The 23,382-nt window shown below is 48.3% G+C and overlaps 2 pseudogenes; both read right to left on the reverse strand.

The window, feature by feature from the left end:
• Nucleotides 1-293: 293 nt before the first annotated feature.
• LOC132589582 (cytochrome c oxidase subunit 1-like) lies at nt 294-7,879 on the reverse strand (annotated as a pseudogene).
• An 11,040-nt stretch (nt 7,880-18,919) lies between these two features.
• Nucleotides 18,920-23,382, reverse strand: part of LOC132589583 (cytochrome b-like) — a 36,601-nt pseudogene continuing 32,138 nt past the window's right edge.

Genomic DNA, 23,382 nt, shown 5'->3' on the forward strand with positions numbered 1-23,382 from the left:
GAGATCAGTTCTCTGTTACACCCCGAGTCTATGAGGGCTCGTATTTGTAAGAACCTCCGTAACTTGGGGTTCAGCAGTTTTACAGTCACAAAATACAACCTCCCCATCACTCTCACCGTCAGCGGCGCCTCGTCTCGATCGACCTGCTGGTGGGCACCCTTCAGAGCAGCAGGTCGGGTCCATTTCCCGCCGGCTCCTCCACCCAGGCGAGGTCGGCCAGCTCTGCAGATAGGAGCACCTCTTCCTCCTGCAGCTCTTCTTGCACCGCCACTGCGCTGCTCTTCGCCGCATCCTTAGGGCGGCTGGGGGTCTTCTTCGGGGTGGGGGGTGACCAGCTTGGGGGGCGCTGGTAGGGCCCGCAGCGGCGGGGGGTGTGGGCAGTTGGAAGCCAGGTGGTTCGGGTCCCTGCACCTGAAGCATCGGCAGGGACCAACCGGCACCGCCGCGGTTGGTTTCTTCCCTTTGGGCGGCTCAGCTTTCATGGGCCTTCCTCTCGCCTGGGCCTTCCCCGACTGGTGTTGACATAGCATGGCTACTCGTTTGAGGTTATTTTCTACTTCCCCCGCCAGCTGGATCCACCCCACCAACCTGGCCGGTCGGGCTTGGGTGAGGGCCCAATCCAGGATACTTGCGTTCAGTCCATTGGTGAACTGCTCGATCTTCATCACCTCGTTCCACCCCCGGACTCGTGCAACGTTGGCTTGAAAGTCGGCCGCGTACTCGCGTATGGGCCGGGCCCCCTGTTGCATGTCTTGCAGGGCCGCCAGCGCCCGGGACTCCTGCAGCGGGTCCTCGTATTGGGTCAGCAGGGCTTGTAGGAAGGTGTGCACATCATCCAGGATTGGGCTCCCGGCCTCGCACAGGCTCACGTACCACCTCTTGGCCGCCCCTCTCAGCTTCGAACCCAGGTAGTCGACTCAGCTGAACTCGTCAGGGAAGGAGTGACCCCAGTAATGCATGTAGCTGTTTGCCTGGATCCCGAAGTAGTTCACCTCCTCCGGGTCTCCATCGAAGGTGGCATCCAGCTCCCTTCCCACGTTTTGTGGCATGGCTAGAGGGGCTGGGGGTGGGGGAGCCGGTGCTGGTGCGGCGCTGGCTCTCGCTGGGGTCGGTGCAGGTTGGCTCGGGCGGCCCCGAGTCCCTGCTTGGGCCGCCACTGGTCTCCGGGATGTCGATCCCCCCAGGGCTCTCCCCAGTTGAACCGTCAGGTCCCGGACTTCGTCCCGCAGACCCCCGATTGCTCCGTCAATTTCTCTATGGACCATCAAACGGAACATCTGATAGTCCTCCTCGTACTGGTCCTTGGGCTTCAGGTTCCCACTCACGGCTCCCTTGCACCTGGCCCCGTCGCCCTCGTCCTCCCTTACCTGGACGACGATGATGCTGTCCACCTCGTCCGTCTCCTCATAGCCCGAGTTTGCGGCTTCCATTCCAGCCACCTGGAACAGCCTGATGTGGCGGTTCAGGATGGCTTCCCGGCGGAGTGGGGCCTGATCCATGATGGTGGTCGAGGTTCTCGTTTGATACTGCCGGGGCGATAACACCAGTTGGAACTCGGGGGAGACTCCACTGCCCTCCTCGGGTCTAAGACGTGCCAAGGGGTAGCAGCTCCCTCCAGTCCCGTATCGGGTGGGTGTTCTCCGTTGTCCGGAATCTGGTCGGCCATCGGGCTTTTCAAGTTGCCAGAAAGGCTGAACTCCCAAAAGGGAGTCTTTCAAAATGTCAAGTCTGATGTTTCAATAACGAGACCTTTTTGATAAAAGTTTCTAGTTTATTGTAACATGTTGTTAGACTATGGAGGTAAATTGAAAGACTGGCAAGTACATGGTCAAAGCAAGCATTTAAGGTATACATCAAAAGGATTCTTGAGGGGGGGGTACTCTATGCAGGGCACATTCACACATTGCTGTTACTATTTCGTTCTCAGGCCTGGTCGGCCTTGGCCGTCTCCCTGGCACCACTCCCACCTGTGTTCTCCTGAGAAGGCTTTACTATCTTGTTCCCATATTCCCATTTCAAAGCAGTGCTACATAACAAAGGAAGGGAGGGGGGAAGGAAGGAGAGATCAAGCTAGCAGCATCAGCATACAGTATGGCTGTTACCCAGGATCTTTTTCCTGAACCAAAGATACAGTTCTAAACTACAGCAGACTTGACAGTATCGTGTGCAGCTTTTGAGTGTTTCAGCACATTCTTGGAATGGGTTGTTCGCGACAAAGTGGGTTTGCAGGATGTTGTTCATTATTTGGATGATTACCTCTTTGTAGGTCCTGCGGGGACTGGGTGTTGTGTACAGCTGTTATCTGGCTTTATTGAGCTGGCTGCAGAAATTGGGGTTCCATTGGCTCAGCAAAAAATGGAGGGTCTGGCCCCAAAACTTATCTTTTTGGGGATTGAGATCAACACCCTGGCACAAATGTCCAGAATACCTTTACAAAAAATTGTAGATTTAAGGAATAGGATTCATTCCTTTCTTCTTAAACGGAAGGTCACTTTGATTGAGTTACAGCAACTGGTCGGGCATCTCAACTTTGCTTGCAAAGTGGTTGCCCCAGGGTGAACTTTTCTTCATAGGCTATGTGAAGCTATGGCAGGCTTACGCTTGCCTCAACATAGAACACGGGTTAGCAGCAGCATGAGGGAAGATTTGAGGGTTTGGCAAGAATTTTTAGAGTCTTTTAATGGGATCTCCTTTTGGAGAGATCACATGAGGCTTGAAGCTGAGCTCCAGGTCATGTCTGATGCTGCTGGGTCTTTAGGTTTTGGAGTTTATTTCTGTGGACACTGGTGCACAAATAGTTGGCCAGACTCCTGGATCCAGGCGGGTGTGAACCGAGGCCTTACATTTCTCAAGTTCTTTCCGATTCTGGTTGCAGTTTGGCTGTGGGTGAACTACATGGCCAATCACACAGTTCATTTTTGGTGCAATAACATGGCGGTAGTCCACATCATTAATTCCCTTTCATCCAAATCCCAGCGGGTTATGAGGTTGGTGAGGGTCTTCACTCTGCATTGTCTGTGGCTTAACATATTTTTTTTAGCCAAGCACGTGCCTGGGGTGAATAAGGGGGTGGCTGACACTCTCTCTCGTAAACAGATGGAGAGGTTTTGTCAGCTGGCCCCAGATGCTGATCGAGAGCCAGTGCCAGTACCCCAGGAGCTATGGCCGATTGGAGAGCCAAAGCATGCAGAGCGATAGGCCTAGCCATTGCGCCTAGCACCAGGAAGTCTTACGAACATGCTATGCAGCGGTTTGAGGACTTTAGGGCTGAGATAGGGTATTGCATTGTTTGGCCCCTCCCGGTGGAGCAGTTGCTCCTCTACTATGTTTCTCTACGAGGTAAGGGACTGGCAATGCGATCCATTAGGGGGTGCATGTCTGCATTGGCTTTTGCTAGCAAGGCACTGGGTTATAAGGAAGAAACAGCTGATTTTTGTCTTTGAAAGATGCTGGAGGGATGGGCCAGAGAGGCTGGACCTAGGCCGGACACGTGAAAACCTATTTCCCCTCTGATTCTTAGGGGCCTGAAGGGGGTTTGGGGCATGCTGTGCACTTCATATTTTGAGGCCACTTTGTTTCATGCTGTGTCCTTAGTAGCCTTTTTTGGGGCACTTAGAGTCAGTGAGCTAGTGGCAGGGTCCAGAAACGATGTTTCTGGTAAAGCTTTGTTGCTACGGGACCTGAGGTTAGCTGGCGGTAAGGTGGTCATTACTGTCCGTCGCTCTAAGACTGACCAGCGTCAAAAAAGGTACCGTGCTGGATCTGGGTGCCTGCTTTGAGATGGAGTTGTGCCCAGTTTCCGCTGTGGCTGCTTATATGGCAGTTCGGGGGGACAAGGAGGGATTTTTGTTTTGTCACAATAATGGTAGCCCGCTGACAAAGCATCCGTTTTGGGCTGTGACATCATGGGCTTTAGGTAAGACTAGCTTTTTTATATAGGTACTAGGAATAAGGCCCATTGTGAAGAAAAATACAATGGGCACCCATGCTTTCCACCCACCATTGCTCATACTGTTTCTACTAGTTGGGCGTCTATTGTTCTGGTGTGGGTTAAGGTGGTAGTAATTATCAAGGTAATGATGTATAGAATGAATGCGCTGATTAGGAAGATGACTGTTATGGCGTGGTCATGGAGGTGTAAGAGTTCTTCTATAACTGGGGAAGTTGCATCTTGAAACCCTAGTTGGGCCTGGTGTGCCATGGAGACTCAAAGGATTTTACCTATAATTTAGCACTGACAGTGCTATGTGTTTGTTTAACTAGTGACCCAAAGAGATAAGCATGTAGGTGTAGTGTTACTATTTTGAAACTAGGAGGAGGGGGTTCAAGTCCCTCATCTCTTGTTGAGGTGTAGATGAGTATGTGTTCTTTGTGGGTGTAATATGGGGGTAGGCAATAATGAAGCCATTCTGAGTTTGTATGTATTGGAGCTGTTATTAAGGGGGTGCATTTAGCGGTGAAGGCTTCTCAGATAATAAATGTCATAACAATAGCCCCGGCTATAGAGATTAGGGAGCCAATTGAGGAGATAGTGTTTCATAGGATATAGGCATCAGGATAGTCTGAGTATCACCGTGGTATGCCCGCTAGTCCTAGGAAGTGTTGTGGAAAAAAGGTTACATTGACTCTGATAAATATAAGTCCGAAGTGGGCTTCTGTTCATGTTGGGTGTAAAGTAAAGCCTGTGAATAGTGGAAATCAGTGGACGAATCCGCCTATAATTGCAAAGACAGCGCCTATTGGCAGTACGTAGTGGAAGTGGGCAACTACATAATAGGACAATGTCTAGTGAGGAATTAGCAAGAATTATGCTGGTTAGGCCTCCAACAGTAAATAAGAAAATAAAGAAGCGGGGCATCTCATTTAATTATGCCTCCGTGGAGGGTTGCGAGTCAACTAAAGACTTTTACACCAGTTGGAATAGCAATAATTATTGTAGCTGATGTAAAATATGCGCGTGTGTCTACATCTATGCCAACAGTGAATATGTGGTGGGCCCAGACAATAAAGCCTAGGAAGCTGATGGAGACCATGGCTCAAGCTATCCCCATGTAGCCGAAGGGTTCTTTTTTGCCTGCGTAGTAGGTAATAATGTGTGATACTATTCCGAACCCAGGAAGAATGAGAATGTACACCTCTGGGTGACCAAAGAATCAAAATAGGTGTTGGTGTAATACTGGATCACCTCCCCCTGTGGGGTCAAGAAGGTAGTATTTAAGTTTCAATCTGTTAGAAGTATGGTGATTCCGGCTGCAAGTACGGGTAAAGCTAGTAGTAGTAGGACGGCAGTAATTAAAACTGACCAGACAAATAGCAGCGTATTGTATTGTGAGAGAGCTGGAGGTTTTATATTAATGCAAGTGGTAATAAAATCAAGAGCCCCTAGAATTGAAGACATGCTGGCAAGGTGTAGGGAGAAGATAACTAGGTTCACTGATGCGCCTGCATGTGCCTAGTTAGCGACAAGAGGGGGGTAGACAGTTCAGCCAGTGCCTGCACCAGCTTCTACTCCTGCGGAGGCCAATAGAAGTAGGAGGGAGGGAGGAAGAAGTCAAAAGCTTATGTTATTTATTCAAGGAAAGGCCATGTCAAGGGCGCCTAGTATTAATGGGACAAGTCAGTTCCCAAAGCCCCCGATTATAATGGGTATTACTATAAAGAGGATTATAACAAATGCATTGGCTGTTACAACAACATTGTAGATTTGATCGTCCCCCATTAGTGCGCCGGGCTGGCTTAGTTCGGCGCGGATTAAAAGGCTTAGGGTGGTGCCTACCATGCCAGCTCATGCACCGAATAGCAGGTATAGGGTGCCGATGTCTTTGTGGTTAATTGAGAAGAATCAACGAATCAGGATCACAGGTAGTGTGGCCGAGGCTAGGTGGCGGGTTGTAGCCCCGCAGACAGAGAGAGACTCTTACTATCAGGCCCTGAAGGCAGCAAAATGCAAATTTGTCGCAGCACCAGAAGAAGGTGCCGGGGCTTCTCCCATTCTTTTAGACGGGAGAAGAATAGGCTGAGGCCCGCTGGTTTAAGCGTTCAGTTGTTAACTAAGGTGTTACAGGATTGAGGCCTGTCAGTCTGGTGAGGCTTTAGCTTAATTAAAGTGTTTGAGTTGCATTCAGGAGATGTATAATAAAGTTTTACAGGCCTTCAGAAGTTAGATGTGTGGTTGATCTATTTGGGGCTTTGAAGGCTCCGAGTTTAGTGGGGTTAACCTAAACTTCTAAGTGGAAAGATACAGTAGGGAGGTTATTGGTAGGGCTAGTGTTGTTAGTAGGGTCGTTATTGGAGTAAGCGGTGATATTGAGGTTTTGAATCGTCATTTGTACTCTGAGTTTGTTGTGTTTGGTGGGATTGTTAGAGTTGTTAGGTAGGCTATGTGGGTGTAGAAGGCTAGATTTGGGAGGCTTGTAAGTGCCAGGATTGTGCTGATAAGTAGTAGTTTTATTGTTACTAGTTCTTTTAGGATTAGTAGTTTTGGTATGAATCCAGTTAGTGGGGGGAGGCCTGCGAGAGAGTAGGGCTAATATTGTGGTTGTCAGGAGGATTGGTGAATGGGTTCATGAGGTTCCTAGGTCAAGTAGTGTTTTGGATGAGGATGGGGCTATGGAGAGGAACATTGTTGTTGTCATGGCTATGTAGGTGATTATGGTTAGTGTTGCTAGGCTGGAGTTGAGGCATAGGGCTGTGATTAATCATCCTATGTGGGAGATGGATGAGAAGGCTATAATTTTTTTGTGTCTGGGTTTGGTTTAGTCCAGTTCAGCCACCCAGGAGGGCGGATAGGAGGCCTAGTAGTAGTATAGTGCTTGTTGATAGGTGGTTGGCTAATAGGTATAGTAGGTTAATGGGGCAATTTTTTGTCATGTTGAGATGATTAGTGCTGTAGTTATGGTGGTGCCTTGGAGGATTTCTGGGTATCATAGGTGTGCTGGAGTGATGGTGAGTTTTATTATAATAGCTACGGTGACAGTGGTGGTGGCAAGGGGTGAGGAGGATTGTATAATGGTTCAGCAACCTGTTTGTCAGGCGTGTATTGTGCTTGTGAGTAGGATTAATGCGGCTGCAGTAGTTTGGATGACAAAGTATTTTGTTGCTGCTTCGGTTGTTCATGGGTGATTTGAGCGTATAATGATTGGTAGGATGCTTAGAGTGTTAAGTTCTAGACTAAGTCAGGCAAGGAGTCAGTGGTGGCTTGTTATGATGATGATAGTGCTTGTTGTAAGACTGGTGATTAGGGCTGTTCAGATTAGGGGGCTCATTAGTACAGGAAGGAGTGGGTACCAACATTGTCGGGGTATGGGCCCGAAAGCTTTTTTAGCTGACTTTACAAGGGGTTGTATAATTTTGGTAGTATGCAAAGTTTTGGATTTTGTAGTACGGGTTCGTAGCCTGTTCGCCTAGGAAGTGAGAGGATTTAAACCTCTGTTGTGTACTCTATCAAAGTAGTCCTTGAATTGTTCGGGCAAACTTCCTTGGTTAGTTTAGGGGGGGAAGTCCTGCTAGGGAGATTGGAGTGGAGATGTATAATAGGCATGCAGCTAGGGTAAGTGGGAGGAAGGTTTTTCACAGGAGGTGTATTAGCTGGTCATATTGGAATCGTGGGTAGGAGGCCCGCGCTCAGAGGAAGCCCAGGGTGAGTAGGATTGTTTTTAGTATGACGTTTAGGGTGAATAGGTTTGGGGTTTGTAGCGGGTTTGGGGAGATAAATAGGATGCATGATAATGTGTTTATTATTAGAATATTGGAGTACTCTGCTAGAAAGAACAGTGCAATTCGGCCCCGCCCAGGCCGCACCGCAAAGCGGCTGCGCTCCAAGGGGCCGCCTTTCGCCTCCCAGGAAGGAGAGGAGGCTGCCTATGAGCTTCCCGTCCATCCGGGAGTGCAGGTGGGCGGAGCGTCGGGGCTATTTGTAGCCTCGACCCCGCCCTCCCAGTTCAGGCTCGTTGCCGCTCTCGGCCAGGGCGGATGTTTCCTGGCGTCTGGGCCAAGAGCGGAGGAGGGCCACGTTGGGCTGGCCGGCTCTGCGGCGGCTGCGGCAAGGTCGGGTCCGCAAGCTCCCGGGGGAGCAGGCTGTTAGGCGTTCGGCCGGAAGGCCGGGGGCTTCTGAAGGAGCGTGCGGGAGCCGAGAGCGGAGGAGGGCCACGCCGGGCCGGACGGCTCTGCGGCGGCTCCGGCGTGGTCGGCTTCGCGAGCTCCTGGGGGAGCAGACTGTGAGGCGTCCGGCCTGAGGGCCGGGGACCTCTGAATGAGCATGCGGGAGCCGAGAGCGGAGGAGGGCCGCGTCGGGCTGGCTGGCTCTGCGGCGGCTGCGGCGTGGTCGGCTTCGCGAGCTCCCGGGGGAGCAGACTGTGAGGCATCCGGCCTGAGGGCCGGGGGCCTCTGAATGAGCGTGCGGGAGCCGAGAGCAGAGGAGGGCCGCGCCGGGCTGGCCGGCTCTGCGGCGGCTGCGGCCAGGTCGGGTTTGCGAGCTCCCGGGGGAGAGGACTGTGAGGCGTTCAGCCTGAAGGCCGGGGGCCCTGAATGAGCGTGCGGGAGCCAAGCGGCGGCCGGCATGCAGGGGGGGTCGAGCGAGGTTTTTACCCGCTCTCCCCCCCCATCGACGCAGGCAAGTAGCCGCGGCTTGGGCCGCGTCTCGTTGAGGAAGGTCCCCACCCCACCCCGTTCAGGAAAGTGTATAATTTTGAAAAATGAGGGGTTTATTGGGGGAAGGGGCTATACCCTCCTGGGCGCCATTGCCAGGCTGAGCTTCCTGGCCACCGGGGTCATGACGTAGATATGAAACAGGTCCATTGGTGGCGGTTAGCCACAGGCTAGGTGTTTGTTTGCAATTCGTGGCCATTGTGTGGCGTAGAGTGTTGGACTGGATGGGCCGTTGGCCTGATCCAGCATGGCTTCTCTTGTGTTCTTATGTGACACAGAGTGTTGGTCTGGATGGGCCGCTGGCCTGATCCAACATGGCTTCTCTTATGTTCTTCTGTGCACAGAGTGTCTGACGGGATGGGCCACTGGCCTGATCCAACAGGGCATTTCTTAGGTTCTTATGTGACACAGAGTGTTGGACTTGATGGGCCATTGGCCTGATCCTACAGGGCTTCTCCTATGTTCTTCTGTGACGCAGAGTGTTAGTCGGGATGGGCCGTTGGCCTGGTCCTGCATGGCTCCCCTTGTGTTCTTTTGCAACACGGTGTGATGGACTGGACGGGCCATTGGCCTGATCCAACATGGCTTCTCTTGTGTTCTGCTATGACACAGAGTGGAAGGGCCATTCGCCAATCCAACAGGGCTTCTTTTATGTTCTTTTGTGACACAGAGTGGATGGGCCATTGGCCTGATCCAGCATGGCTTTTCGTTTGTTTTTCTGTGACATGGAGTGTTGGACTGGACGGGCCATTGACCTGGTCCGGCATGGCTTCTCTTGTGGCCTTCCCTGACACTGAGTGAGGGACGGGATGGGGCCATTTGCCTGATCCAACACGGCTTCTTTTGTGTTCTTCTATGACATGGATGGGCCATTTGCCGATCCAACATGGTTTCTTTTATGTTCTGTGACACAGAGTGGATGGGACATTAGCCTGATCCGGCATGGCTTCTCTTGTGTTCTTCTGTGACACTGAGTGTTGGACTGGATGGGCCGTTGTCCTGGTCATGCATGCCTTCTCTTGTGTTCTTCTGTGGCACAGAGTGCTGGACTGGATGGGCCTTTGGCCTGATCCAACATGGCTTCTCTTGTATTCTTCTGTGACACAGAGTGGATGAGCCATTTGCCGAAGCAGCATGGCTTTTCTTATGTTCTTTCGTGATACAGAGCGGATGGGCCTTTGGCCTGATCCAGCTGGCTTCTCTTATGTTCTTATGTGACGCAGAGTGATGGACTGGGTGGGCCGTCGGCCTGATCCAACGTGGCTTCTCTTATGGTCTGTGGGAAGTTTTGCTGGGGGAACTGCATTGGGTAGGGCCGGGCTTCCCCAGCCGTGACGATGTTCCCCTGAGCCGGTTGGTCCTGGCTGGCTTAGTCCTGTCAGTCCCAGTGGATGGACGGGTCGTCTATGGTTAGTATTGAGGTTGCCATGCAGGGCTCGTCAGGGTCATTGCTTAGAATGGGAGACCTCTAAGGAAGACAGAGTCCATATTGAAGTGGCAGGCAGCGTATACCTCTCCGTGGTTCTGGGGGAACGGCCAGCCGGGGTGCACTAGGGTCAGTGGATGTGGTCCCCTGCCCACTCAAGGAAACGGTGCCGTTGCCAGGCTGGCTGTTCCTTGCGACCGGAGATGGGTGATGCTGCTGGCCTTTCACCTGGCTTATGCTTTCTTCTTCGCTAACCGTCCCGCTTTCTTCTGGGGTCGGTTTCTCAATGGCTGTGCAGCTGGATGTGCAGGGTCCCAGGTTCGTTTTACGGCGTACCCTATTATAGAGGGTCCGTGTAGACATACCTTTTCCAGGGTTTTTGGCACCTTGACAGGTTCACAGCCTCTGGCCTACTGTAGGACCTGATCAGGTCATTTTTGCGGTTAATGAATGATAGTAAAAGCGGTTTAGACTTGCAGCCGGTATGCTAGAGTGCATGGAGTGCGGTGTTGGTTCCTTAAGCTTGTGGGGAGCCCAATTTCGCCGTTAGAATGGTGGCCTCGGGGAGAGTTGGTTGTGGCGTCTTTCAGCGCCGTACAGTCCCTCCGGTCCCCCTCCCATCATGGGGCGTGTAACAGCTAGTTGGCGCAGTGACTTGAGGTTGCGTCACCTTTTTGCAGTTGGTGTGGGTCATTCCGTTTGGCGCGAGTGTATAAAGTGAAGCGTCCTTTTTATATCCTCTGGAGCGGCGGGGTCGTTCGGTTTCTTTGCCGGCGGCACCGGAGTGCTGGTCAGTAGCACCGGCATTAGCAGTACTGGGGATTTGTGGGAACCCAGCAGTTTGCGTTTTCCTATTGTTGTGGTAGTAGGGATCCGGGGGGTGCGTATGGCTAATAAGGCGTACGGTTGGTTGTGTCAATTGGCCGGTAGCACCCATTGTTAGGTCATTGATATCTAAGTACATGCCAGTAAGGAATGCGGTAATGGTTTTCCACTGCGGTGTCTCGGTAAATTGTGTTGTTTTTTCAGGATAAGCATACTGCGGGATAGTAACTGGCGATGGACATATTGTCTAGCGCAGAGACGAGCATTCCGCAGGTGGCGGAGGCAGATTTTCTGCTGGAACCAATTCTGGGAGTCATTATAGATCGTCAGGCGATTGCGGTAGGGCAATTGTGTTACCTTGTCCCCAGGTACACGGAAAGTGCCGAGCTTGTCACTCGATTATGTAGGACGGGTAGACATATGCACTTTTGGGATAGTCGGACCGAGGTTGCGGTGGTTCGTATGGCGTTCTGTGCACATCAGAATTGTATGGGTCCCAAAGGTGGGGCCTATCTGATGCAGTTGGCCGCCTTAGATTCTTAGCAAGACGATTAGCGTTTCAATCCAGTTGGGGATGTAGCGTCCTAAGTGGTTAAAAGGGCGGTTGTGCGAGCTGGGTGCGCGGGATGCGCATGGCAAGCCCCCCTCACAGTATATACTAGGAGGTTTGACCGGGCTTGCTGGAGACGGCTCAGGCCAGGAGACGGCTCGATTTCTGCAGGCACACTGACTTCTGTTTCAGCATCAGTCAGGCAGAGGTCGTTTTGGCTGCCCGGATCGATTGGTAGGCCGGTGCGCCATATGGCGGCGTCAAATTTTGGAAGAGTTGGGCTGCAGGTATGGCGATCCACCGGATCAGTGGTTTGGGGTGCTTGTTGCTTATTTGTCCCCGAGCGGGGGCAGTGGCTGACGTTGTAAATGTCAACGCTATGGGTTCGTGGGGGGAGTGTACAGAGTCACCCCCCCCATTAAGTCATTTCAGGCGTCTAGCCTGGGTTAAGCGGGGAGGGACTTGGTGTAAGGTCGGCTACCATTTTGCCAAATGGGGGCCGCGTCCCCGCTGCACCAGTGGGCTTTCCAGGTCTGACCATCAAAGGTGGGTGTCCCACCAAAGGAGGCTGATTTGTACGCGGTCCGTATGATTTTGGGGCGGCCTATTATGCAGAAGATCGCCAGCGGCAGTCTCGGTGCCGAGTGTGCGGGCTGTGGCGGAACACAAGGGTGCCTATGGGATGAGCGGGCCGCGGCTCCCGCTGCTAGTGAAAGCGGTAGCTGAGCTCTGGGCTATAGCGCGGGGGTGGCCAGTGTCCGCCCCTCGGGCTGCAATTATCGGGGGTCTGGCTGGCTGCTCGGGCCTGGTTGGGTCGTGCGGGCTGGACGGAAGTGTTATCTGGCCCTGTGGTGGCCTTGGGGTCCGTCTGGGCACCTTCCTTGTCGCATTCACCTTGGTTGGAATGATCGGGGTGGGAGGAACAGCCTCCCCCCCTTTTTTGTCTGAAACCGGTGGTGGAGCTCTGGGCCATCGTGTGGGGGTGGCCTGGAGTCTGACTCATCTGGCCGCCACTTTAGCGGTAGAGTCTGGCTGTCTGCTTGGGCCTGGGGGGTCGAGCGGGCCAGGCGGTAGGCTTACCTGGCCCTGTAGTGGCCTCGGTGGATGGTCTGGGTACCTTCCTCTGTTTGCATTCCCCTTGGGGAATGATCGGGGTTGGAGGGGCAGCTCCCCCCCTTTTTTTCTTGCAGCTAAGTTGGTGGTGGAGCTCCAGGCCATCATGGGGGGTGGCCTGGAGTCCGACTAACCTGCGCCTATTATACTGGTCTGGCTGGATGCTCGGGTCCCGGCAGGGTCGAGCGGGCCTGACGGAAGGCGTATCTGGCCCTGTGGTGGCCTTGGAAGGTCTGGGTACCTTCCTTCTTTCCCCAGGTAGGAAGGGTATGGGGGTGCAGTGCTGGCCAGATGTGATTCATCTGCCGATGTGGGTAATCGGGCTTTCGTTGGCGACATTCGGCAAGGGCTCAGGCGGCCTTGGCTGCTCGGTGGGGAGCCATTGCCTAAGCAGAGGCTTGGCATTGGCGGTGGCAGAAGGTGCAAGGGGGTTATACCTTGCAGGTGAGCACCAAGGCAACTGCACCTGTTCGTGCAGTCGATACACAGGAGCGGCAGATGGGCTTTACAGCTCAATGCTGTATAATGCGGATCGTATTCATGCCTCCTCCTAGATTCGCCTCCTTCTGGGTATCGGGGCAGAAGTTTTGAGGAGGGTTTGGCCTGGCCGGCCTGGCATTAGCCAGAATCTTATGGCTCGTGCTGGGGGCAGGGTGACTCGCCCTTCGTGGGACTTGGCGGGGTCTGAGGAAGACCCCAGGGCTTGTCCCACCGTAGGTTGCCCTTGCCGTGTTAATTGTGTTAATTAAATAAAGTGGCCCGTTTCCCAATATTCTGTGTCTGCCTCTTTATTCCGACTAGGGGGGCAATTCAGCCCCGCCCAGGCCGTGCCGCAAAGCAGCTGTGCGCCAAGGGGCCACCTTTTGCCTCCCTGGAAGGAGGGGAGGCTGCCTATGAGCTTCCCGTCCATCCGGGAGTGCAGGCGGGCGGAGCGTCGGGGCTATTTGTAGCCTCGACCCCGCCCTCCCAGTTCAGGCTTGTTGCCGCTCTCGGCCCACCCACCCACCCTGTGTAGTACAGGTTTAACCGGTCGTCTTATTAGGGGCCAGGTAGGAATTTTTCATCTCACCTGATTGGCCTGTGGTGGGGTGTTTTTTCGCCTACCTTGTACTACCGATAGTGGTGTGGATATTAGGTAATAGGGTGGGGGTTTTAATTTTGGTCACTTGGCAGAAGGTGCAAGGGGGTTATACCTTGCAGGTGAGCACCAAGGCAACTGCACCTGTTCGTGCAGTCAATACGCAGGAGCGGCAGATGGGCTTTATGGCTCAATGCTGTATAATGCGGATCGTATTCATGCCTCCTCCTAGATTCGCCTCCTTCTGGGTATCGGGGCAGAAGTTTTGAGGAGGGTTTGGCCTGGCCGGCCTGGCATTAGCCAGAATCTTATGGCTCGTGCTGGGGGCAGGGTGACTCGCCCTTTGTGGGACTTGGCGGGGTCTGAGGAAGACCCCAGGGCTTGTCCCACCGTAGGTTGCCCTTGCCGTGTTAATTGTGTTAATTAAATAAAGTGGCCCGTTTCCCAATATTCTGTGTCTGCCTCTTTATTCCGACTAGGGGGGCAAATGGGCCGGCTGCGTATTCTGCATTAAACCCTGATACCAGTTCTGACTCACCTTCGGTGAGCTCAAATGGGGCTCGGTTGGTTTCAGCGACTGTTGAGATGTATCATATTAGTGATATGAGATGTATGAGATTGTTGAGATGTATCATTGTTAGTGGTCAGGTGCAGGTTAGTAGTCAAGTGGGTTCTTGTGTGGTTAGTATGGTTTGTATGGTAAATCCTCCAGACAGCATGACTGTTGATAGTAGAATGATTCCTAGTGTTACTTCGTAGGAGATAGTCTGTGCAATTGCCCGTAGGGCCCCGATTAGGGCGTATCTTGAGTTGGAGGCTCAGCCTGACCATAGAATTGAGTAGACTATCAGACTGGAGAGAGCTAGAATTAGTAGTAGGCTAAGGTTGATATCTATTAGTGGTTTTGGCATAGTTATGGGGGCTCATATAGTGAGGGTGAGTAGTAGGGCTAGAGTGGGGGTTAGGATGAACAGTAGTGGGGAGGAAAAAGTTGGACATAAAGGTTCTTTAGTAAAGAGTTTTAGTCCATCTGCTACTGGTTGGATGATGCTGCAGGGGCCAACAATGTTTGGGCCTTTTTGGTGTTGTGCATATCCGAGTAGTTTGCGTTCTAATAGGGTAAGGAATGCAATGGCTAGTAGCACTGGGATTATTAGTGCGGCAGGGTTTAACAGATAGGTTGCATGGTTGGGGAGAAGATTTGAACTTCTGCGGGTGAGGGCTTAGGTCTCATGCAATTTGGCCTGGCTCTGCCACCCCAGCTTGGCCCTGGTTTAGGGCCATTTTTGGGCCGTTTACTTTAGTTTTGTGTTCAGTGTTATGGGAGAGTGCGTGCTGGTGGTATGGGCGCTTTCTTCTTGGTCCTTTCGTACTGAAGAAGAAGGGGCACAGATAGAAACCGACCTGGATTGCTCTGGTCTGAACTCAGATCACGTAGGGCATTAGTCGTTGAACAAACGAACCTTTAGTAGGGGCTGCCCCACTTGGGTGACCCGATCCAACATTGAGGTTGTAAGCCCCACTTGGCGATAAGGACTCTTGAAGGGGATAGCGCTGTTATCCCTAGAGTAACTTGGTTTGGAACTGCGTCTGTGGTGGGTATGTTTGAAATGTCTGTCTAGAATGAGTTAATTCTGAATCATAGAAGTTGTGTTTTATTCTGTAGTCGCCCCAGCTTAAAAGTGTCACTATTATTTGTGGTGTGGTCTTAATAGACGGCTTGGTTTATTATTAGTGGTGGTGTTTAAAGCTCCATAGGGTCTTCTCTTCTTGTGGTGTTATGCTAGCTTTTTTACTATGAGATCAGTTTCATTGATTAGCTATAGGAGACAGGGTTGCTCTCAGGTGACCATTCATACCAGTCTCTAATTAGGAGACAAGTGATTACGCTACCTTTGCACAGTTAGGGTACCGCGGCCGTTTAAAAGATTCACTGGGCAGGTGTGACTTTTAATACTTGGTTAGCTAAAGGCAGTGTTTTTGGTAAACAGGTGGAGCATGGTTAGCTGAGTTCCTTTTGCAGCTTTAAAGCGATCTGGTGTGCATGCCTGTGTTGGAGTAACAGTAGTTTTGGTAAGGGGGCTCGAGTTGGTTTATAGTTCTTTTTTAGGCTGTTAACTGTCATTGGTTGGTCTGGTATGATATATGGGAGTGCGGCAGAGGCGGTTTGTCTTATTACTAGTTTTAGCAATGTCTCCCTTAAGTTTATTTAAAGTGGCTTGATTTGTTGTAGGGAGTTTGGGCTTGGTTTGGGATTTAGGGTGGTGTCGCTTTGACGCGATTTTGTTTGGTGGCTGCTTGAAGGCCTACATGGGAGGGTCTTAGTTTTGTCCTCTAATTTCGGTTGTATCCGGTAACAATAGAGCTGTTCCTTTATTGTCTATCTTCTAGTGGAGGCAGGGTGTGGTGTGTGTTCACGGTGGTGGGGCTAGAGTTGAACTTAGATTCATTTAGTGAGCAACCAGCTATCACCAGGCTCGATAGGCGTTTCACCGCTACCTAGAAGTCTTCCCGCTCTTTTGCCACAGAGATGGGTGTATTCATAGTGATTGCTTTTAGGTAGCTCGTCTGGGTTCAGGGGGGCAGATTTTAGTTTGTTTTATCTGAGATTTGCTTGCTGAACCATGAGGCAAAAGGAACGGGGGTTTAGGCCTGCTTTTTGGTGCATTCGTTTGGGTGGGGTCTTTCACTGTTTCCTTGCGGTACTGATATGCTATTGTGTGGGTGCTTTTCTGTCACTGATACTAAGCATGGCAAATGGTTTGTTTTGTTTTTGATTATGTTGGCGGGGAGGGGTGGCTAAGGTTTTGGCTCAGGAAGGTTCTGGTGAACATGGTCTGGTTGTAAACCAGATGCTTTGGATTTAAGCTACTTCTTGTTTAGCCAAGCGCACTTTCCAGTATGCTTACCATGCTATGACTTGCCTCATCTTATTGTGTGGTTGGGTTTATGTAATTTGGGTTAGTATTTGTTGAGGAGGGTGACGGGCAGTATGTATGCATCCCAGAGCAGGCTTCAATTGAACATTCTTGTTCAGTTTACTGCTAAATCTACCTGGGAACAAAGTTTCATGTTGTTGTGGGTGTGTTCTAGTGTTAGAAAATGTAGCCCATCGCTGCTCCGCCCATAGGCTACACTTTGACCTGACGTGCTTGTGGGGTACTGTTTTGCTTACTTTGTTTCTGTCACAGGGTAAACTGGTGACGGCAGTATATAGGCTGGGGTTTTCAAGGGGGAGTGAGGTGTAGCGTGGATTATCGATTATAGGACAGGCTCCTCTAGGTTGGTGTGGGACACCATCAAGTCCTTTGAGTTTAAATCTTGTTTAGTTGTAGTTCTCTGGCGAGCAGTTTTGTATAGGTAGGTGCCTGGGTTTATGGCCAAATATAGTAGGGTATCTAATCCTAGTCTGTGTTTTGGCTTTTGTGGGGTCAAGGTGGTTTAGTGCTGGAAGTATGGGTGTTGTTCTTGTTGCATGTATGTTTTACGACTTTGTTTTAGTTTATAGTTCTATAGGTAAACTTGTACTTTAGCCAAATTTTACACCGTGTGGCATTATTTTAGGCCCGCCGTGTAACCATGGCGGCTGGCATGGGATTTGACGGCCTTGGGTAACCGTCACTAGGTCGAGCTTAGGGGTTTGGCTCATGGCCTAAGGTTTACCACTGCTGAGTTCCGTGGGGGTGTGGCATATGTATATGTTTTGGGCTGCCTCTAGGGTGTGCCTGATATCTGCTCTGGTGGAGGTTTGTGGGCATGGCACAGGTGAGTTGATGCTTGCATGTGTGAGTGCGGTTAGAGATAATGCTAGGTTCAAGACCAAGACAATGTGTCTTTGGGAAGGTGTTTTCCATTTCGGCAACTTCAGGGCCGTGTTTTAAGAGTGAGTATAAACTACAGTGGCAGGGCCAGATAATGAATGGAAGTTGTTATTGGTGGCATGTATATATGTATGTGTATATAATATAGTTAGTCTATGTATATATTTGCACGGTGAGTGTTGGATTGTAGAGAGTAAGATTATTTGTTGGTCGGGGGGTTGCTTATGAAATAATGTTTAATATAGCATATTTTATGCAGCAATTTAATTTGAAAACATATTTGATTTCACTTAAAATTGGGTCAGTGGGGGGTAAGGGGGGTTTGCTGCAGAAACGCATGTGTGGTGTGTGTAGGTCTGATAAATATCTGGTGCATTTGTTTATTATTTGTTTAATGTTTGTTTAATAAACATTATGTTAAGATCTGATAAATATCTGGTGTATTTGTTTAATATTTGTTTAATATTTGTTAATAGTTGCGTGTTTGTGTTGTAGGGGGGTGTGGGTGTTTTTTGAGGTTAATTTGGGTCTGATTTTGTGTTCTGTCAGATGGTCCTAGTGAGAAGACAGGTTGTCTGGCATTTTAGGGCCGATTAAAGTTTGGAAATCATGTTTTTTTGTTAGAAAAGTTAGTACTTTGTTTTGGAGGGGGTAAAATATGTCCATCAAGCATGGATGAATATGTCCCCATGGGTTGATGGGTGTGATGTGCATAGCAACGTAGGTTCAGCCACAACCATAATTGAATCCCATGCCGCCTTTGGTGGGTGGGTCTGAGGGGAGTATAAATAAGAGAACCATCCGCCTGGCCGCGTGGGGTAGCTATGGGTATGAGGAGACGTGTAACGAATCCTAGCAGCCAAAGGTCTTGGAAAAAGCAGGGTTAGTCCGTCGTAGTTATATGAACCTGATGTAGCAGAACCAGAGGCTTTGGAAAGTGCATGAGGGGTCAACAACCTGATCTGTGCTTGACGCTGGGGATAGGGTGTTGAGGTGGGCAGGTTGATGGTTTCTCCTTGTATGTATGTAATTCAGTAAATAGTCTTTCAAGCATGAATATTTATTCTCAATTTAATTATCTTATAATTGTCTATCATTAAATGACTGTTGCTAAATAATATTCATGTAGTAGTAAATTTTATGTATTTTATAGTTTCTAATCTTTTTTTAATTGATTTTATTGTACTTTATAATATGCATGGGGTAAATAATTAATGTTGATTATACATAGTATATCTATAGAGCATTCATATAATGTATTATATCATATGCATGGGGCAGGTAATTAATGTTGATTATACATAGTATATGACTAAATGACAAAAAATAGTTTAGTGAAAATTCTAGTTTTGGGGGCTAGAGATAAGGTTTATGGCCTTTTTTTTTGACGTGTCCTAGAGGGGTTGTCCCTATTTCTGGCTTACAAGGCCAATGTTTTGATGTTGAAACTACTGGGACTATCAGTTTAGTATGTTGTTTTCTAATTTATTGATTATGGGGGTGAGGGTGAGGAAAATTAGGAAGTAGAGGGCTGTGGCTAGTTGGCCGATTAAGATAAAGGGGTTTTCTACTGGTTGTGCTCCAAATCAGGTTAGAATTAGAATGATTGCTGTTAGTGATCAGAAGAGTGTTTATTTGAACGGGCGGAAGTAGGCAGCGCGGTGTTTTGAGTTGTGTGTCATTGGAACGAGGAAAAGGATTATAATAGATATGACTAGGGCCAGGACGCCTCCTAGTTTGTTTGTTTGGGATGGATCGAAGGATGGCATAGGCAAATAGGAAGTATCATTCTGGTTTAATATGGGGGGAGTGACAAGGGGGTTGGCAGGCATGAAGTTTTCTGGGTCGCTCAATAGGTATGGGAAGAATAGGGCTAAGGTTATTAGTGCGGTGGTTAGTATTGCTGCTCCAAGCAGATCTTTGTGTGAGAAATATGGGTGGAATGGGATTTTGTCTGTGCTTGAGTTTAGGCCAGTTGGGTTGGTGGAGCCGGTTTCGTGGAGGAATAGGAGGTGTAAGAGTATTATTGCTAGGATGGCAAAGGGCAGGAGAAAGTGGAAGGTAAAGAATCGGGTTAATGTTGCATTGTCTACCGCGAATCCTCCTCAGACTCATTCTACTAATGTGGTGCCAATATATGGGAGGGCTGAGAGTAGATTAATGATTACGGTAGCACCTCAGAATGATATTTGGCCTCATGGTAGGACATATCCGACGAATGCTGTGGCCATGGTTAAAAATATTAGTACTCTGATATTTCAGGTTTCTTTGTAAAGGTCGGAGTCATAGTACAAGCCTCGGTCGATATGGAGGTAGAGGCAGATAAAGAATATTGAAGCTCCATTGGCGTGTAGGTTTCGGATTAGTCAGCTGTAGTTGATGTTTCGAGAGATTTGTGCAATGGAGGAGAATGCGAGGGTAGTGTCTGCTGAGTAGTGTATTGCTAGGAATAGGCCAGTGATGATCTGAAGTATTAGGCATAGTCCTAGGAGAGAGCTGAAGTTTCATCAGGAGGAAATGTTTGTTGGGGTTGGTAGGTTGATTAGGGAGGCGTTGATAATTTTTATGATTGGGTGTGGTTTTTTTGGGTGGGTTACTATAGTACAATGGTGGTTTTTCAGGCCCCAGGTTCTGGTTGTCCAGATGGTAATGTATGTCTTATTTAGTTTTTTTAATGACTATGTGTTTTGTTCTGGGTTTAGTTGGGGTGGAGTGTAACCCGTCTCCGTTTTATGGGGCTCGGGGGCTTGTTGTTGGGGCTTTGGGGTGTGTTCAACATTCCTTGGTCTGCAGTAGGTGGGGCAGGGCAGTCAGCCAATGGGAGGCCAGAGATGCTGAATGAGCCATGATGGGCCAATTATTTGTTGTTTGCATGTAATGCACCTATAAGTCAATGGGAGAGTTCTATTTAGTCACCACTACAGGGGAATTATATGTACAGATACCATCAGAAAAAAAAATAAGGGATGGTCTTATGAGTTCCACTTATGTCTACACACACACACACACACACACACACACACACAATATTTTAGGGTGCATCTTGCATTTGAGGCTGTTTTCTTTTTGAGTAAATTCAGTATTGATGAAATCACCTCCTTCTTTATTTGAAACATGAAAGAGGAAGTTCAAGTCACTCATGCTATTAGAACTTCTGTATAACTTTAAAAGCTATGCTTATGTTGTTGGCATAAGAACCACTATGCTGCTGACCCCAAAATGACATAACAGAATATGCGCTCAGATGCTTTCTTTTGTTTTTGTTATTAGAAGAAGCAGTGTTTATCTATCATCTAGCTGTCAATTGTATTTGCTCAGAGGAGGTCTAAGCGACATATGAGGGACTTATCCCATTTTACCTTCGTAATAATTTTGAGAGATATGATCTTCTAGTGAGCTTTATAAGTAAATGAATATTTGAATCTGGGTCTCCATCCAGTATTCTAGCCACAACATCACTCTGGCTTCTAACCTACAGATGAGACTGAAATATGTAGCATTTCCAAGAAAAGCTGCCTGTGAAAATTACTCTGGTCTCTCAAGTTACGCGAGATCTTGAAATGAATCATTCATTATCTCCCAGGATTTGTTTCAGAACAGAGGTGAAGCAATTTATAAATCTGTTGAAAATTACATCCCTAATTAAAATGAGAGCTAGCACTTTAGTGTTACTGTCTTGTGAATCTAAATCCTTGTACTTCAAAATGTAGACATTAAGTTTTCATGAACTCTGTTCTTACATATTTAAAACTAAGAAGAGATGGTGCTTGCACACAATATTTTTTTAAAAAGTATTTGCAACAAATCTCCTGCTATGCCTCAGGATCAAATGAAACAATCCCAAGGCCCCTGGTAGCCAGTAGTCACTAAAAATGTGCAACTACCTTTGAACATTGTTTTATATTGAACATCAGGCAGTTTCCACTCTAGTATACACACCAACCATGGTGTTGAGGTAAAGCACAATCATATGGTAGAGCACTGTTATACAATTAATGATTGTACTTGACCATTTGACAAAACAGACCCAGCGATAATCATGCTCGGTCCTTGGATGCCACCTACAATTTCCACAGGTTCAAGGAATACCCTCTCCCACAGCAGCTCAAAATACTCCACCAAATACTGATCCTGTGAAATGAGAGACTCCTAGGAATAGCTTAGAGGGCAATCAGATGTCTCTCTCAGGAACTGGTGGAAATAACTATCTTCTTTGGACCTCCAGAAATTCTAGTCAGTATTCAAGTCTTAGTTTCATAGACCTGAAACAAATGTTTTTGTTGTTGTTGATGATGATTATGATGATGATATATTAATATAGTGATTTCAGTGCTGAAGTTCTTCACAAAATTATCACAATATTTTTCTATAACCCTGTAACAAAAATGAAGAGAAGTCTTGTGCCAGTTTAAAACATAACATTTTTTTTTATTCTAGCACAAACTTTTATGGATTAGAGTGTATCTGTGATGATGAGATTTTAACTGGCAAAAAAAAAAAATAGTGATTTTCCATTTGTGAACATTCCATCTCAAATTTGTATTTTGAGTCTGAAATTTCACCCCCAAATTTGAAATATTAGTGTTGCAGATCTGTGTCTTATTTTGACGTTGACAGGGGCCAAATGTGAATTAAGTAGGAAACTGTCATCTGTTAGATACAGTTAAACGGTGAATGTGATTGAATATCAATTGTAAAATCCTGTGAAATATCAGCACTGAAATTATATAGCTTCAGATGTGAAATGCAAATATAAAATTATATTTAGCAAATATTTGAGTAGCCAGAGAATACCTAGAGAATATTTGACATAAAAATTGACAGAGGAGAATTTTGGTGGAACAAATCTTCCACTGTAGCCTCATTACAAATGGAGTTTATGGACCCCGTTAACTTTTACCACCAATAAACATTACTATGTCACCAGAGGGCAGTGTTAATAGGCCTAATCCAGCAATTCAGGAGGCCTTCCCCCCCACCCAAGCCTTCCCCTCTCCAGCAACAGAGGTGTCAGCCTTCTCCTCTCACCTAATCCTACTGCCACCCTCTAATAAGAGAAGCCCATCTGCTTTCATAATGCTTTGCCTGACCCCCAAAGGTAAACTATGGATGGGTATTCTCTACATTCTCCAGACCAGAGAAAATAATGGTTAATTACATTCTTTCTTTCCTAATTTGAGCATGTAGCTGTTCTAGCCTTCATTTGTCATTAGCTTTAAATAACAATTTTGTTATTTTAAAATGAAAACCAAAAGGTTAAGAGGGAAAATGAAATTTTGAAATAAACAATTCTGCTTTGGGGTAGAAAAGAAGTAAATAGAGGAACTAACAAACCATTTGATAGTTGTCTGTAAATAAAATGTTTGCCTTGAGTGCCTATAGATGCTTCTTAAGTTAGAATACCATTGATTGTAAAACATAAAAGAAAAGAAAGCCCCTCCTGTAGAACCACTTTGGCTAAGGCATTGCCATTGTTGTGTCATTTTTTTGAATGTGCTCACCATGATGTACCAGCTCAGAATAGCCAGAACCCCTCATTTACACAGGAAACAGACGGCGAAAACACACTTGTGTCCTCTACAGACAGTGTGGCAAATCGCACTGGTCACTGCTGAACAATATACAACAGGCAATTATGATTCAAGTGTCTAAATTATAATCAGTTTGACAAATGTCCACAAGCGTCTTCGTTCTATTTTATATTTTCAGTAAGACAAGGCAATCATACAAGCAGACAATTCCATCAGGGAAGCTTGTTAGCTGCTTAGTCTGTTAAACCCTGGTTGCCATAGCATCTCGAGTTGAAAAAGCTGCCGATTGGCATGAAAAAGCATGTCGACAATTGCCCTGTCACAGCATGCAAGCAAGGTCTGCTCAAAGGCAGTACACTACAAGTTTTCTTTCCCAGTTTGCACTACCCCAT

This window comes from Heteronotia binoei, chromosome 21 (assembly GCF_032191835.1).
Source record: "Heteronotia binoei isolate CCM8104 ecotype False Entrance Well chromosome 21, APGP_CSIRO_Hbin_v1, whole genome shotgun sequence".
Classification (NCBI taxonomy): domain Eukaryota; kingdom Metazoa; phylum Chordata; class Lepidosauria; order Squamata; family Gekkonidae; genus Heteronotia; species Heteronotia binoei.